This window comes from Ailuropoda melanoleuca, chromosome 8 (assembly GCF_002007445.2).
Source record: "Ailuropoda melanoleuca isolate Jingjing chromosome 8, ASM200744v2, whole genome shotgun sequence".
NCBI lineage: Eukaryota > Metazoa > Chordata > Mammalia > Carnivora > Ursidae > Ailuropoda > Ailuropoda melanoleuca.
In genome coordinates, this window is record NC_048225.1 from 28,288,899 (window position 1) to 28,303,163 (window position 14,265).

Below are 14,265 nucleotides of genomic sequence, written 5' to 3' on the forward strand. Positions count from 1 at the left end.
GCCATACTGTAGAGAAGAGCTTTAATTGAGTGTTAACGAGCTGCCAGATCAGCTTCTAGCCAGCCCCATTACACAGCGGGGAGCCGCAGAGGGGTCCCCAGAATACAGAACTAAAAGCATCTAAATAAACCATATGCCCCAGCCACCTTCCAATGCAACCTACGCTGGCACTTGGCCCTGGATTTCAGATCCTCTCCCCTAGGCTTTGTCTCTTCTCTGAAAGGAAATCGAGTCAGGCCCACACAAGAACACATCAGCCCTCACAGGGGAGGGCAGCTCTGGGGCACCTGGGAATTTGACGCCATTTTATTAGGTGACTGTGGCCCTCGCGGCTCTGTTCAATTCTGGAACATAAGGGCCAGAAAGACCCTAAGAAGTCTTCCAGGCCTATTCCCAACTTTGTACATGAAGAAATAGGAAACATTTTACACAAGAGTTTGAATGACTTGAGCAAGGTCACACAGGGAGTTAGTTGTCAGAACCGGAAATTGATCTCATGGTTTTTTCAACTTGTAATCCGCTGCGACACTAAGGCACTTTTAAATTTTGGTTTTTATTTTAACAAAAGAATGCACACAAACATTATTTTAAAACACAAAAAGGCCTATGAGGCAAATGAGCATCTCTCTGCCCCTGCCTCCTCATTGCTGATCCTCACTCTCCAGAGGCACCCACCCTCAGCCGCTGGAGGCCGCCGTTCCCCAGCTCCAGATGGGGCCACTTGCTTCTGGAACCTGCCGCACAGCCTTAATTCTCATCCACTTCCTTTTGGAAATTTCTGTCACCTCCATCCAACAGTCTTCTAAACCCTAGGTCTTCGTCTAAAGGTATTATTCTAGCTTCCAAGCTTCTGTTGATGAGAGCAGGCCCACTCTGACTCCTCCCACGCAGTCTGCCATCCTGTTGTCCACAGCTGGTCTCTTCTCAGGAAGTCTTTGGGAGATCTAGTGGTCTTAAAGGAACCAGTCTAAACCAGAAGGGGAAAAATATTTGAAGAAATTTTTGACAATGTCATAGGAGTCAGAAAAGACAAAAAATCAGAGTAATTCTTTAATTTTCTAGAATATGCTGTTTGGATCCATGGAAGGATGGGGAACTGCCCATGTTTCTCACCAGCATCTGCCCCAATCCTTGCATACTCCTGATGAGCCAGGTCCCTATCACTAGTATTTGAACATTGACAGTGACAGGTTTGGTGGTAGGAGCTTTTGTATTTATTGTATTGGGCAATTGTTTAGTCCTTCCAATATGGAATCTCATTGCCTTCCATTCTGGGATATTCCAGGAAATGTTTCTTTGAAAAATATCTTCTCTCTGTGTAACTCCCATTAATTAAAGGATGGGTTTTCCAGATTGATCCACATCTTCTCTATATCTGAACTACTAGATAGTTCATTCTGCTTCATCAACTTTATCTTCAAACTCCTCCACTGAATTTTAAAATTCCTTTTATCATATGTTCAGTTGTTAAGGGCAATCCCTTCTTTTTCGATTGTTCATTTTCATAGCACCCTGTTCTTCTTTCAGGGATGCAAAAATTTTATTCTGAGATCAAGGGGAGGACTTTTAAAGCTTTCTTCTGTTTCCTGCATTCTATTTTTTTTTTTCCCAGTTCATTTTTTAAATCGCATTTGCCTTGGTCTCTGTTTTTCATATTAGAGGCTTTTGTCATGTGTCTTGTGCTCCTTGGCTCTCCATTCATATGTAAGAGAACAACACTAAAAAGCTAAATGGAGATTTTGTGTGCCTGAGCTGGACTTGCATGGTGACCATAGGGGCTATGCACAGATTGTGGTACTCCTCCTTCTGGGTATATGATAGGACTTGTGGCTTTTGAAATCAGCAGTAGCCATGTGACTTACTTTGACCAATGGCATGTGAGCAGAGTGGCATGTCCTCTTTGCCTCTGCCAGGGCAAGCAGCAGACCTCCAGATGGTGGCTGCAGCAGCTTTCGTCTTGATGTGAGGATGACTCATAGCACAACCCCTAAGCAATCCACAAGAAACAGTTAATGTGATTAAGAAATAAACTTTGTTAATCAAAACCACACTGAGATACCACCTTACACCAGTTAGAATGGCAAAAAATGACAAGGCAAGAAACAACAATCACTGGAGAGGATGTGGAGAAAGGGGATCCCTCCTACATTGTTGGTGGGAATGCAAGTTGGTACAGCCACTCTGGGAAAACAGTGTGGAGGTCCCTTAAAAAGTTAAAAATTGAACTACCCTATGACCCAGCCATTGCACTACTGGGTGTTTACCCCAAAGATACAGACGTAGCAAAGAGAAGGGCCATATGCACCCCAATGTTCATAGCAGCATTGTCCACAATAGCTAAATCGTGGAAGGAACCGAGAAACCCTTCAACAGATGACTGGATTAAAAAGTTGTGGTCCAGGGGGCGCCTGGGTGGCACAGCGGTTAAGCGTCTGCCTTCAGCTCAGGGCATGATCCCGGCATTGTGGGATCGAGCCCCACATCAGGCTCCTCTGCTGGGGGCCTTCTTCTTCCTCTCCCACTCCCCCTGCTTGTGTTCCCTCTCTCGCTGGCTGTGTCTGTCTCTGTCAAATAAATAAATAAAATCTTTAAAAAAAAAAAAAAGAAGTTGTGGTCCATATATACAATGGAATATTACTCAGCTATCAGAAAGAACGAGTTCTCAACATTTGCTGCAACATGGATGGCACTGGAGCAGATAATGCTAAGTGAAATAAGTCAAGCAGAGAAAGACAATTATCATATGATTTCTCTCATCTATGGAACATAAGAACTAGGAAGATAGGTAGGGGAAGAAAGGGATAAAGAAAGGGGGGATAATCAGAAGGGAGAATGAAGCATGAGAGACTATGGACTCTGAGAAACAAACTGAGGGCTTCAGAGGGGAGGGGGGTGGTGGAATGGGATAGACTGGTGATGGGTAGTAAGGAGGGCACATATTGCATGGTGCACTGGGTGTTATACGCAACTAATGAATCTTCGAACTTTACATCAGAAACCAGGGATGTACTGTATGGTGACTAACATAATATAATAAAAAAAAATTAAAAAAAAAAGAAATAAACTTTGTTAATATAAGCTACTGAGATTCTTTGGGACTGCAAGCTGGTGCAGCCACTCTGGGAAACAGTATGGAGGTTCCTCAAAAAGTTGAAAATAGAGCTACCCTATGGCCCAACCATTGCACTACTGGGTATTTACCCCAAAGATACAAATATAATGATCTGAAAGGGCACCTGCACCCCAGTGTTCATAGCAGCAATATCCACAATAGCCAAACTATGGAAAGAGCCCAGATGTCCATTGACAGATGAATAGATAAAGAAGATGTGGTATATGTATACAATGGAATACTACTCAGCCACCAAAAAAATGAAATCTTCCCATTTGCAATGATGTGGATGGAACTAGAGGGTATTATGCTAAGCGAAATAAGTCAATCAGAGAAAGACAAGTATCATATGACCACACTCATATGTAGAATTTAAGAAACAAAACAAAGGATCATAGGGAAAGAGAAAAAAAATAAAACAAGATGAAATCAGAGAAGGAGACAGACCATAAGAGACTCTTAACCATCAGAAACGAACTGAGGGTTGCTAGAGGTGTGGGGGTGGGGGATGGGGTAACTGGGTGATGGACATTAAGGAGGGCACATGATGGAATGGGCACTGACCTCTACCTCTGAAAATAATAATACATTGTATGTTAAAAAATTTTTAAAAAAATAAGCCACCGAGATTCTAGAATTGCTTGTTATTATAGCATAACCTATACTATCCTGAAGGTGAAGAAATCAGCACATGGAGTGGTCTGCCAATGGGCAATAAGCAAATTCATCAGGGGCTAGAGGCATGGTGGTCCACATTAGACAATGGGAAACATTTGGCAGAACTTTCACTGGAGATAACCTTGAGAAACAGAAAATAACTGTGATGTCCAGAGTGCCAGATATTTGGTTAAACACTATCTGGGTGTGTCTGTGAGGGTGTTTCTGGATGAGGTTCACATTTGAATTGGTAGACCGAATGAAGCAGATTGCATTCCCTAAAGTGGGTAGGCCTCATCCAATCTGTTGAAGCCCTGAATAGAACAAAAGACTGAATAAGAAAGCATTCTTTCTCTGGGCCTGACTGTATTAGAGCTGGGGCATAGGTCTTCTGCCTTCAGACTTGGATTTGGACTAGAACTTACATCATTGGCTCTCTTGATTCTCAGCCCTCCAGACTTCCTTTCTAGCTGATAGATAGATGATGATAGATAGATGATGATAGATAGATGATAGATAGATAGATGATAGATAGATAGATATAGATAGATAGATAGATAGATATAGATAGATAGATAGATAGATAGATAGATAGATACTACAGATAGATATATGTTAAATATAGATACATAGACAGAGACATAAAAGAAAGAGAGAGACACACTACTGGTTTGGTTTCCCTGGTGAATCCTAATACAATAACCTGTGTACTTGTAGCACTAGGGAACCAGTGCATTAGGAATGCGCGTTTGTTGGCTAACAGACACATGAAAAAATGTTCAAGATCATTAGCCATCAGGGAAATTCAAATCAAAACCACACTGAGATACCACCTTACACCAATTAGAATGGCAAAAATAGACAAGGCAAGAAACAACAATTGTTGGAGAGGATGTGGAGAAAGGGGATCCCTCCTACATTGTTGGTGGGAATGCAAGTTGATACAGCCACTCTGGAAAACAGTGTGGAGGTCCCTTAAAAAGTTAAAAATTGAGCTACCCTATGACCCAGCCATCGCATTACTGGGTGTTTATCCCAAAGATACAGACGTAGTGAAGAGAAGGGCCATATGCACCCCAATGTTCATAGCAGCATTGTCCACAATAGCTAAATTGTGGAAGGAACCGAGATGCCCTTCAACAGGTGACTGGATTAAAAAGTTGTGGTCCATATATACAATGGAATATTACTCAGCTATAAGAAAGAACGAATTCTCAACATTTGCTGCAACATGGACGGCACTGGAGGAGATAATGCTAAGTGAAATAAGTCAAGCAGAGAAAGACAATTATCATATGATTTCTCTCATCTATGGAACATAAGAACTAGGAAGATCGGTAGGGGAAGAAGGATAAAGAAGGGGGGGTAATCAGAAGGGAGAATGAAGCATGAGAGACTATGGACTCTGAGAAACAAACTGAGGGCTTGAGAGGGGAAGGGGGGGTGGAATGGGATAGACGGGTGATGGGTAGTAAGGAGGGCACGTATTGCATGATGCACTGGGTGTTATACACAACTAATGAATCTTCGAACTTTACATCAGAAACCAGGGATGTACTGTATGGTGACTAACATAATATAATAAAAAAACATTAAAAAAAGGAATGCGCGTTTGTTGATTTTGGCATAAAGTTGTATTTGGCATAAAGATAAATATAAAAGACTGTAATAAGCTTACAAAAGAACTGTGGATATCCAAGTAGGAATGCAGAGCAACAGAGTCAATAATCTGGGGACTTGTATTGTTGGAAGAGGTAGCTGCTTCTCAAACCCAAATAGTAATAGAAAAACTAAGAAGGCCCATGAGAAGAAAAAATTTTTAAAGATGATTAAAAATCAGCCTTAAATTAAGAACCACAAAAGCACAGCCACCATACCCAGTGCTAAAACTCCTGAATGGACTGAGATACTCATTTAAAAATAAAGATATGGCATCCAGAAAGTTCTTTCAAATGAAAATATGATTTAAGGAAGAGGTTAAAGCTGCGGCTCTCTCACCGAAGCCTGATCAGGTTCTTTCAAAGGACCTGTAATTAAATTTAGAAAGAGACACAAGAACAAGTGAGCAAATAAATATAGCACACTTAAGAAGTTTTTCTATAAAAGAACTGTGTGTGGCTATTCGTTCATGGAGATGACTATAATCAAATAAATAATAAACTAACTATGTTTTGGAGAGTTTTATATTGTCAAAAGAACTATCAGCTTGGACTGAGACTCCTCAAAACTTAAAATGACCCCTGAGCTCCCATTTTCTATGGATTAGAAGTAGGATAAAAGCCTGCTCAGTTCCATAGGAAGGCATATTCCCCAACATCTGCCTCAAATGAGGCAATGGAGGATAATGAAAAAGAAAGAACATTGAAAAAGGCAGAGCAAGGAACAACAGAACACAATAGGCAAGGAACAAGAGAAGGAAAATGAATCAAGGTATAATCAAGAGCATTTTCCCTTCTTAGACCAGGGGACTCTAAACATGACTGCCCAGTGGGATTCACCACAATCCACCATATGACTGCCCTCCTTCTCCTTTCTAAATAAGAGTGCTTATTGGAGTTATTCTGTCCTGTTCCATGAGTCTATATTGGGAAGATGGAGGGAGGGTAAACAACTTATTTATTTTATTACTTTGTTTTTTATTGGGGGGGTGTCTAATTCCTGGTTCCCCAGATTGCTAGGAGCCACTTATGGACCTAAAGTGGAGACTCCCTAGAACCATCCCTTCAAGAGACTAGTAGCATGTACCCCTGTTTCAGAGGTTGAGTTTTATGAGACAGTAGAAAGGTCTACCTTCAGGAGAAATAAGTATGCTTTGCATGTGGAAAGAAGAGTACATAGAACATTCAGGGACCAGATGGGAAGACTGTTGTCCAAGTTATTCACAAATATTCTGGTTCTTCTTCCGGGCACATGATAAAGTTTCACTCCCTCGCCAACTGTAAAGTTAGACAGGCATATGACTTGTCTGGCCAATGAAAAGTGTGTGGGAATGATATGTGTCACTTCCAGAGGGAACTTTAGGGATCAGCGCAGAATCCACAGCACTATTTCCTCCCGCCAAGATAGTGGCCGGCGTACCTGATAAGAGCTATTCCACTGAGTGCCAGGTTGAGGACAACTCAGAGCAGAATTCTTGGCCGGCCAGGGATGGACATGTAGCTCAAGTGGGCTTGACTTTGACTAGGCTGTGCTCAGTATCTGGAAATCTTGGATGAAATGCCAGTTTTCCCATAAAGGAATCATGTGGTGTCCTGCTAGAAAGAACGGTTGCCTGGTTTGGGAGGAGAGTGAGACAAAGGGACTGGAAGCCTTGCTGTTTAGTATGCAAACTTTCACTAAGCCCTGCTTTATTTTCAGAACAATGTCTCACCTCATCCTCCTCTGTGCACACCTCCCAGCTTCTGCTGGGACGGGGAGAGCAGTCACACAGCTGCACAGGCTGAGGGAGTTAATGTGGGTCTACTGCTTTTTAGCAATCCGACCTCTTCCCAGCCACAGAGGGAGCTAGGGCATCCAAATCCAAGGCCCAAGACTTTTGAGTTTGTTGTTGTTTGCTGACGACACACCCACATGCACACAAACAGGTACACAGGAGCTTATCCATTTTAAGGTAGTTTCTTTCTTCCATCTACTTTCCAGCTCCTAATAATACGTAAATCATCTCTCACATGCTATTGTCTCCTTTCTTAATCTCTTTGTATTTATTGATGTTTCTTTTTATTTTTTTTAATCCTTTACTACCATTTTAATGAATTTGGAAGAGTCAAGATGAAATCATATGTTCACACCAGCAAGTGTAACCAAAAATCCTCCACCAGTTACTAACCCCACTTAAAATTCACAGCAATTCTTTGCTGCCATGAGGGAATTAGCCTTATTTATCAGTCAATACTTTTTTAGAAGTATTGACTGAAAAATTCACATACCATATGGAAGATACCATCATAGGAACAAAAAAAAAAAGAAAAGCTATTTTTTTATTATTATTTAGTGTTTCCTCTCTCTTTCTGTCTTTTTTCTCTTTCTCCTGAGTTCTCACTCTTTCTCCTAGAGTGTAGGAATTGTGTATCATTCACCTCTGTAGCTCCAGAACCATCTCAATGATGATGACTTAGTAATGAACAAATGTTTGTATAATATCTATGACACATTACCACCCTCAAAGAATCTCAAGTTCATCTTAAGAATAGATATGTTAGTAGATAGACAGGTACAGATAGATAAGGCAAGGTGTAAAATTTAAAGGGATTAAATACAAATGAAGTCAAGCTGATTTTTTTTCAATAGTCAAAGTTTTTCAGAACAAAAACCAAGGCTCAGCAAGATTAAGCAAATTGTTCAGCATCACAAAGTATTATAATTACTATCCTTTTGTGCACGTACACCCAAATTTGATCTGAAAAGATTTTAAATAGGCTAGACCCCAGTTAGCTACTGGCATAAACAGAGCTTTTGACACCCAGGCCAGTACTTTACTCTCACTCAGCACTTCTGGGAGCCTAAGATTGAGGAGCTTTATGGGGGATTCAGGGAGGAGGTGAGTTTTCAACAGAAACCTGAGTGATCCAGAGAGTGCATCACCACTCCCAAAGCAACTCTGACGGAGGGTTCTCATTATTAAGTATTCCCAGGAGAGTGCATTTATGTTAGAAAGAGTATGAGCCTTTATAGATCCATGAAAGTCATTCTGTCCACCAAGGCCTGCCATAGCCTCTTCTCAATTCCCAAAAGCCCAGATAAAAGTGAAGTCCCTGTGTCCTCTGTGTGGCGGGGCAGTGGGGGGGGGGCGGTGCTCAAACGGGAAAACCTGGATGATTTAATCTGAGGCAATGCCCTCTCCAGGCCATCATTTCCACACACTTTGACTCAGTAAGTCTGACCCTCCTGGCAACCCCAGTAAACAGATGAAGAGCCTAAGACTTGCTCAAGGTCAAGCATCCCAAATTCCAACCCAGACACTTGACCCCAGGTCCATTGCTTCTCTCACTAGTGTTTGCTGCCTCCACATACTTCATTTGAAATTATGGTATCTGCTTTCTCTGGCATCATTTTCTCTTCCATGGTCCCCCTACTCTTGCTCTACTAGGGGCAAGAAACAAGGAGTGATGAGATGGCCCAAAGGTGGGAAGAGAAAGGACCAGAAGCATTGCAGCTCCTGAATGGCTGAAACATGCTTAACCTTAAAGCCCAACTCTGAACAAAGTCAAAACAACCGATCAGATCACAGAGATGCTCTGACAACAGAAGTGTTGTCAGGAAAATGGCACAGAGCCAGGGCCCATTGAGGATGTCTCTTGTATAAGATAAAAGGGGGAAATACATTGAGGACAGCAGAGCTTCATGCAGATGTCTGTAGATGAGAGAGCAGGAAATAAAGGGGAGAAGATGGACAGAGAGAAGGGAAGCAAATCGGGAACCCTGCTCTGCAGAGGAAACAGCCACACTGGGCTTGCCGCAATAATTCCCTGGAGAGCATCAGAAGAGTTGTGCAGAGGCTGGTCTGTGAACTCCCACTCAGACGGTTCCAGTGTATGAGGACAGGAAGCAGCCTTTAAACCCTGCCTGAACTCACAGATGGGAGTGGGAGGTTTGAGTCAGAGAGGCTGGCAAGGAGCTGCGATGCAACAAAATCAGTCTTCAAATCAGGTTGAAAATCTCCACTCCAGTGGTCTGATTACCAAGACTTTGATGGCTCATGTACTAGTTTTTAAAGTCCCAAGAGTTCAGGCTCCCACTTCTAATCCTGGTTGGAATTAGCCATTGAAGGCAGATGTGTGAATCAGGCAGGGAAATCAAAGCAAACTTGTACAAAATGAGAAGTCAGGAAAGTAGGAGGCAAGAATGCAGCTCTGGAGACCTCCTCTCCAGAGCCTCGCCCTGTCTCTTTGCTCAGAAGTTCTCACAGTTTCACTCCCCCCGCCCCCTTTGTGTTATTACTTTGTCTACTTGTTTACTTATTTATTTTATTGAAGTATAGCTAACATACAGTGTTAAAGTAATTTCAGGTGTACCATGTAATGATTCAACAATTCTATACATTCCTCAATGCTCAAGATAAGTGTACTACTAATCCTCTTTATCTATTTCACCCATCCCCCCCCACCTCTCCTCTGGTAACCACTAGTTTGTTCTCTGTATTCAAGAGTCTGCTTTTTTGTTTGTCTCTTTTTTTGTTTGTTCATGTGTTTTGTTTCTTAAATTCCACATATGAGTGAAATCATATGGTACTTGTCTCTCTCTGACTTATTTCATCTAGAGTTATGCCCTCTAGGTCCAAGATCTCATTCTTTTTTATGGCCAAGCAATATTCCATTGTATATATACCACATCTTCTTTATCCATTCATCTATCAGTGGACATTTGGGTTTCTTCCACATCTTAACTATTATAAACAAGGCTGCAAATAACATAGGGTGTGCAGTTTCATTTTAAAATCCTCTAACCAAATGACTACCCAAACTTGTTTTTAGAGGGTCTTGAACATCCTGATTATTCTAAATCAATGGGTGCATCAGATAATTTCAGTCAATGCAAGTTAGTATTAAAGGCATAAGATAAAACCAACAGGAAAGAAGTGAGGAGCCCTTTATAGATAGAAGGAGATCCTATGGAAGAAGACCATTGAATAACATTTACTGGATATTTACTCCATTCCAGACAGCAGTGTAAGCTGCTTTATAAGCATTATCCTGTTTAATCCCCATGAGAACACTCCGAAGAAGGTATTCACAGATGAGAAAGCTGAGGCTCAGAGCAGTTCAGTGGCTAAGCAAGATAACAGTTGTAGCAAAACTAGCGTTTGAGCCCAATTTGCTCTGATTCCAAATCTTATATTATCTCCCCTACACCATGCAAGAAAGGATACACCATGTTCTGCAACTCCAAACCACATCCACAGCAGCAAACTACTCATCTCACTGTCTCCCATGATAAGAGTTTAAACTGGAGAAATCCTAAAACACTGTACCCCCAGGATGCTACCCCATGTCAACTCTTTTTGCCATTTCGTTGTTATAAATTTAGGATGGGCAAAGTGTTGGGCAGAATGGTCTCTCTCCCACCATAGGAACAAGAAAAAGTAGAAGCTAATTTTTTTTATTTAGGAGTCTCTCTCTCTCTCCCCCTCCATCTCTCCCTCTTTCCCTTCTTCTCTCCCTCCCTTCCTCATATGGTGGGTGAAGTCACTCAGTTTTTGCCAACTCATTTCCCCCACCCCCACCCCCAGCTCCAACAGTCTCTCTTGCCTTCTGATCTTCAGCAATGTATTCATGTATTCATTTAAAAGTTCTGTCTGTGCTGAAGCCGGTGCTGCTTGTAATTGCTGGCGGCCAAAAGCTGTTCTGTTTTTTCTGGCTGAGTGTACCAGGCAATCATCAGCTGTAATTATTTCGAGTCTTGTTACAGATGGAACTTCGAGGTTTTCAGTCTTAAACAGAATTCATTATTCAAATGTCTCCAGAGCTGACAGCGAGGGGCAGGGGGCAAGCCTCCTGTGAGTCCAGGAAACCACAGAAAGTTCAGGAGAAGGGGTCTGGCCAGGTCTCAGACACTGTGGGGACTAAATGTGTCCTTTAGCCCCAAATCTGGAAGCCTGAGCCCCTAGGTGCTCATGCTATCATCTCACCTTTGGGACTCCAGTTTGGTCCTGTTAACTCTTCTATTTCTTTACCACAACCTTTTCCTGGGACCCAAATGGAACCTCACACCCTTCTCCAAATCCAGAAGACGACTGTGTTAGGTGCATGTTTAGCTCCACGAAGTGCAATCATTGAGTGTCTCTCTCTTTCAGAACCTTCTTTGAATTAACCGTGAGTTTCTTAGGAACAGAGCTCTTCTGAGAAACAGGGCAATTTCAAAGCTCTGAGGGAGAGAAGCAGTTCCAATGACATCAACTCCACTGGCACCAGCCTCCAGTCCACATTAGGAACTTTTATTTGCGTTCTGCTGGCTTCTGGGAGCTTCATGAGCAGATAGGTCAGGTGCTCCCGCAGCCATCCAAGGAGCACCCCCAGCCCTAGCCAGAAGAAGCCTCCAGAGGGCAGAAGTGGCAGGAGGAAAGACCAAGGTTCCAACTCTCAGGACCTCTTTGAGGACCACATTTGCATGGAGAGCAACTATAGGGCCATGCTGCAGAGGAGAATTTGGAAACAACGGTTATTGAGAGACTGGGCCGTTTGTCATATGGCTCCATCAACACATCTCTCCACCCCCGTTCCCAGATGACAGGGAACATCATGCTCTCAGTCTCTCCCTATCTCCTATCCCAGAGGGAAGGGCGAAGTGCCCAACGTGGATCCAAAGGATAAGAAACCCCGTGCTCTTGCAGAGGATTACATCTCTGATTCAAGAAATAACTGCATCCCAGATACTTCTTAGACCACTCTCGGCAATTTCAAACTTATCTTCAGTCTGCTGTTCAGCTCCTGCTGTGTCCTGGTTTCAGTCTCTTGCCATTCTGCCTTGCAATCCCAATTGTGGGATACAGATTCTTGCTCACATAATTATAGCACTCTCTCTCTCAAACACACGCGCGCGCGCTCACACACACACACACACATTTTCTTCCTTCCCATCCTTCCCTTCCAGCCTCCCCCTCTTGCTCCATTTTTCTTGGTTTCCCCTTTCTCCCTCCTGCCTTTCCCACCCTTTCTGCCTCACTTCTTTTTCCCTCCCATTTTCTTGCTTATTCTCATTTTTCCACACTCCCTCATACACCTTCTTCCCCTTCCTCACACACGTATCCACACCCTCCTGTCTAGCCACATCCCTTCCTCTCAGGGTCACACAGGTCCTGAGAGTGGCACTCGTTGACTGAGGCCTCCAGAGTGGCGGGCAGGATGGGACTAAGGCAGGAGGAAGAAACAGCAGGGAGCTGCAGAAACAGATGGCAAGTCAGCTCTGGCTGCACAGAAGCGGAGGCAGCCCCCACTTCTAGTCCCCCACCAAAAGGTACCTCCCTCTGGGTGACGTCTGCACCAGTCCATCATGCTCCATTCCTTCGGTGGCTCCAATCTGCCACCACAACAAGCCTCCACCTATTCCACCTGGCGAGTATTCATGAGGGGCCTACTATGTGCTTAGGTTTGCCAGGTGAGCAAACAGGCAAGAAAAGGAGTGAAGAGGTCAGAAGCCCCTCCAGGTGGTTGATCCACAGCCTACAGGGGAAATCTACAATTACATAGACAGCTCTCCAGCAGGTTTATGTTTTATGTGCTTCAACCAAGGAGCAAGGCCCACAGACGTCTGTTGTCTCAGTTATAAGTAAAATCACAAGACTAGAGCTTGTGATTTTCTGTGTTCTGTGTCCTCTTATTGTGTGGGTAGTAAGTAGGGAACGTTTGACAGTAGATGGCACCTCTGAAAGTAGCTCTGTGATCATCAGCGGGAAAGGGAACTAATATCTATTGATAATTTTCTATGTGTCAAGCATGATGATAAGAATATTACACATACAATCTATGTAATCTTTATAGCAACACTGTTAAATAAATATCCCTATTTAACCCATGAAAAAATGGAATCTGAAGTTACTACATGACTTGCTGGTAAGTGGTGGAGGAGAACTTGACCTCAGGTCTTACTGAGGCCAATCTAGACTACTGGATGGATCTAGACTACTGGATAGCTACATGCCAACTTGTAACATACTGCCTGGCCTTGGGCTGAAAGTCTGCTGCACAACATGGCTTGGTCCCTGCTCATAAGAGGCACACAGCTGTGTCGGAATGGTAGCAAATACATGAAATAACTGAGCACTTGTGCATGAACATATACAATTAAATCCCAAGGTAAATAATCTGCACCACAGAGATCGAAGAATTCTGTGCCCTGGACTGGTCAACGAGGCTTCCTATGTGAGAACGGACCATCGTTGAACCCTGAATATGGGTAGGTGAAAGAAGAAGCAACAAACGCCCTAGCAGGGAAAGCAGCATGAGCCAGGGCTGACTGGGAATAGTACTGTGTGCACGGCAGAGAGTGAGCCACACGTAGTGGAGAAGATGGGCCACACACTGGGAAAAGTAGCAGGCACAATGCCGCAGATATCTGGGCGACCGGGTCCTGGCGCTCCAGGCCGGTGACAGAGACTGCATTTACTGAGAAGCAGCAAGGACTGCTCCTGAGTAGAGTAGTCCCATATGGCAATAAACTTCTTTTCAGGAAGATTAAACAGGTAGTGGGTAGAGAGATTAGCAGGAAAGAGAATTGTCAAGAGACAATTGCAATCATCCAGGTATGAAGGAATGAGAGCTGAAACGGACATGGTAGAAGTAGATGTAAAAAGAAGATGATGGATACAAAACAAGCTTTAGAAAACAATAGGACTTGAGGATTGTTTTTTTAAAGATTTTATTTATTTATTCGACAGAGATAGAGACAGCCAGCGAGAGAGGGAACACAAGCAAGGGGGAGTGGGAGAGGAAGAAGCAGGCTCACAGCGGAGGAGCCTGACGGGGCTCGATCCCACAACGCCGGGATCACGCCCTGAGCCAAAG

General features: G+C 43.2%; 1 long non-coding RNA gene across 1 annotated transcript in view; it reads right to left on the bottom strand.

The window, feature by feature from the left end:
- Positions 1-550: 550 nt before the first annotated feature.
- The window catches only part of LOC117803282, a 44,951-nt gene continuing 31,236 nt past the window's right edge, over positions 551-14,265 (bottom strand). The window contains exons 2-3 of the long non-coding RNA XR_004626970.1: positions 1,863-1,987; positions 551-967 (exon numbers count right to left, since the gene is read on the bottom strand). This is a non-coding gene — a long non-coding RNA (uncharacterized LOC117803282). The remainder of the gene's footprint in view (positions 968-1,862; positions 1,988-14,265) is intronic.